The sequence below is a fragment of the Brassica napus genome, chromosome A9 (genome assembly GCF_020379485.1).
Source record: "Brassica napus cultivar Da-Ae chromosome A9, Da-Ae, whole genome shotgun sequence".
Lineage (NCBI taxonomy): Eukaryota > Viridiplantae > Streptophyta > Magnoliopsida > Brassicales > Brassicaceae > Brassica > Brassica napus.
The window spans coordinates 18,236,156-18,239,863 of NC_063442.1; the positions used below are offsets into that span (position 1 = coordinate 18,236,156).

General features: G+C 35.2%; 1 long non-coding RNA gene across 1 annotated transcript; it reads right to left on the bottom strand.

Annotated features, from left to right (window-relative positions):
* Positions 1–633: 633 nt before the first annotated feature.
* Positions 634–2,647, bottom strand: LOC125578342. Its single transcript, XR_007316427.1, has 3 exons — positions 2,401–2,647; positions 2,183–2,296; positions 634–1,814 (listed from the first exon to the last, which is right to left on the bottom strand). It is a non-coding gene; the product is annotated as an uncharacterized LOC125578342 (long non-coding RNA).
* Positions 2,648–3,708: the final 1,061 nt, after the last annotated feature.

Below are 3,708 nucleotides of genomic sequence, written 5' to 3' on the forward strand. Positions count from 1 at the left end.
GGAATTTAAACCAATATATTTTTTGGCTAAGTTCATTAAAGAACTTTGGTAAGCATATAAACTTTCTTTTAGTAAAACTTGGTTAAACTGCTCGGTTGACCAACTTGTTTAGAGAGATATACAGAATCGTAAAATTTATGGTACCAACTCTGCATCCATATTGTTTGTATTTATCTTCTCATTGTCCTCTGCTGCTACCTTTTTTTTGTTGGTAAAACTTTTGCTGTTACTTCTCGGAGAGAGCCACGTAAAAAGTAATTGTTGCATAATATTTTCTTCTGCTTGATTTTAATTCTCGAAAGAGTATAATACTGATTGACCGATAGGATACTGTAAGCTTACCATTGCGAGAGAAAGAAACGCGTAGACAACTCTCAGGTTGCGAATCTTGCGATCCAGACCGGAGAGAGTTATGGTTTTTTTACTAATCAGTTTCTCTCCTTCGTCTACAGATGAACTAAACAAAATTTTATTACGCAAGTAATTAATTGCATGTGGCAAGTCTCACGTCTCTTACCGTGCATTCCATAACCAATCCGTTTTTTTAAAAAAATTTCTGGTCTAGCCCAATTTTCTCTCGCTTGGTTTGGTTTAATTATCGTTGCATTTACGTTTGAATACAGGAGCATATCATTGAAAACAGAATTAAAATGTAGATCTGATATTGAATCTTCGTCTTTTCGGTTTTACGGGAACCTCTAATTACATCCATCTTGAATTTATATTACAGTTTCTTTATTACCTGAGAAAAATAAGAAACACAGAGCATCCTTACGTAATTGAGATCTGCCTCCATGTTCCACACTATCCTACTTTTTGCACACAGAGAAAAATAAGTTCTTCCTAGCTTCCATGATAACCGGTTTAATCTTTTTCCATCTCTCCAATATTCCATCAACAATCAATTCCTCTGCAACCTTAATTCAACAAATGCAATCACCATCAAAAATTTTTTCTACCATACACAAAGGATCTCTTAATCCAAGAGCTTAATCATGAGAAGGTTTATTTTGATAAGAATTCACACCCATTGAAGATTTTGGAATAGAAGATATCTTCGTCTCCAATAATAGCCCAAGTAGAAGATTATCATTAGCTCGTGGTCTTTCCTCAGATTATGGATCTCCCAGAATCTCACCTGTTCTTGGTATTAAGTAAACAGCTGCCTCAAAGGCTGCAACTCCTGGCTTTGATCTTCAGTTTCTCTCTGCCACTTCTGTTGCTTCACCACGGCTTGTTTAAGTAAACTGTTCTCCTGGACAATAGCTTCTAGCTGCTGCCTCAGCATCAAGTTCTCCTGTTATAGACCGCTTTGCATCGCTGCATCAACACCTGCACGTGCGTTGATGGACTTATCAGAAGCTTATACCAGTACGGCCTTTAGCTCTTTTATGTCTGAAGCATTCATCATATCTCTGACAAAGAGATCAACCGACACAGTGCCATCCAATTGCAAGACTCTCTCCTTCCTTGATGATCCTTATCCTCAACTTTGCTTCTTATGAATCCTTATTTGCAGATTCTGAACGAAGCAGATTCAAACACTACAACACTGATCCCACCATTACTTGTCCCTATCGCTGCACCAACAATCAACTCACCGTATGGACCTACAGTCCCTGACCCTGGCTTGGGATATCCTTTAACTGTCTCTAGATCGTCTTTTCTCTTTACAGTCTCAACATCTCTTTGAAGAATCGTCGCTGTAACAGCTCCTCATGTAATCATATATCTTCTCTCCCTCTGTTCGTAATTAAGTTTGGTCCACTGCGATTTCGTGGCATAGCCTAACAATTCCAGAACCATCATTGTTCCTGCTTAAATCCAAAAACTAAATAAGCACTCTCGATGTAATACTAAATAAGCACTCTCGATATAATTATTTCAAACAGTTTTCATTCAAGTGATTAGAAAACAAATATGATGCTGATCTGTTTGTGTGATAAAAAAACGAAGGAAAACTACAAAACAATGAGAAATAAAAATCTGGAATAAAGAAGGCGGAGTTGTGTATAGATTTTAAACGGCGATATTAATCAAATCATATACTAAAAATCTACAACAGAAACTCCAAAACACAATGGAAAACTATAATCTGGAATCAGAAAAAGGGAGATGTGTAGAGAATTTCACCGGAGATATTATTCAAGCTATGAACTAAAATCAGTGTTTAATAGGTAACCTGAGAATCAAGAAGGAGCATGTCGACTCCCATGAGATCTCCACCACGGCGTACATTCCTGGCATCCCAGAAACGGAGCAGGGAAACTTGAACAGTGGAGGAAGAGCGGCTGTTCTGTAAATCAGAGAGGAAATCCAAAGCCTTAGCCATTTCGGTTACTGTGATGCTGCTTAGTTTAAAAGGAATGAGAAGATGATTCTAAAAGCAGGAACTCATACCTTTTTATAGCAGATCTTTCACCGACATGATTGATGGAGGGCTTTATGACAGAATTTCGGTTACTGGTCTCGTCTCGCAACCGACAGGAAGAAGGTTAAAGATCAGCTGCGCGATAAGGGAACTCTAGTTCTGTCTCGACATCCTATGCCGGAGACGAAAGCTATGCGCAAACCCTAATACTAAAACGACGTTAAGAAGAGCGTTTACATCTGGATGAATTAATTGATGGGCTCGCCAACAGATAGACATGTAAGGCCCAGTTTAACTAAATATCCACGAAACCACATTTAAATGAAACGCGGCGTGTCTGTGTGTTTAGACACGTGTCGCCTTCTAGGAAGATTATTTTCTGACATGGCGCTCTCACAGGAGAGAGTAGCTCTAGTTTATATTATTAGATATTAATTTAAATAATTACCTTTTGTTTGTATTTTCCATATTTTAATGGTTTTCTATTTTAATTAAGACTAGATTTTGACCTGCACTTTCAAAACGCGGAATCGTTTCTTTTTAAAATTTCGTTTAAATTAATAAATATTTGTCTAATCTATATTTTAATAGATTTTTATTTGTTTATCGGTAATTTTTTTAATATTGTCTTCTTTATTTTTTAATTAATATTAAAATTAAAATGTTTGTTTGTGAACTAATTAATTAGTTAAAAGATTTTAAAATGGTAAACTTCTACTCAATAAATTTAATTATATTGTGATGATATATTTGGTAAGTTTATTTATTTATAATTTTGTCTTATTAAGGAAATATTATATGAAAAATATAATAGACTTTACATTTTTCATTCAACATATTTTTAAATTATAATAACCGAAATATTTAATAATAAATACGTATGTAAATTGACTTATTGTTGGTTTTTGAAAAAAAATGTGTTGGGCTTTGTTTTAGTTAGGATTTGTCTTTTTGTCTGATAAAATGGGCCAGAATTGCCCAAAGAGAGCAAAAAAATCTGTTGCTTCAAAATCTATGTTTTTGTGGCCGTTTGCTTTAAAAAAAAAAAACAGAATGGGAAAGTAAAAAAAATTCTCGATCCAATTTTTCTTTGACGAATCGACGACACGATATTACAGAGATAAAGAACCGATGGGAGAATCAGTGGTTAGATCTTGATGGATAGGGCGTTGGTGAAGATCGAAATTGTTGCTTGGTGAATGTTTCTCATGAATCGGGTATTGATCATAAGCCAAACTAAAATTTCGATCTGATTTCCTTTCCTCTTGGCATAATAATTGTTTTATTCTGCAGAATCACGGTTGAATAAGATTGATCAGTGATTTGCTTGGTCACTT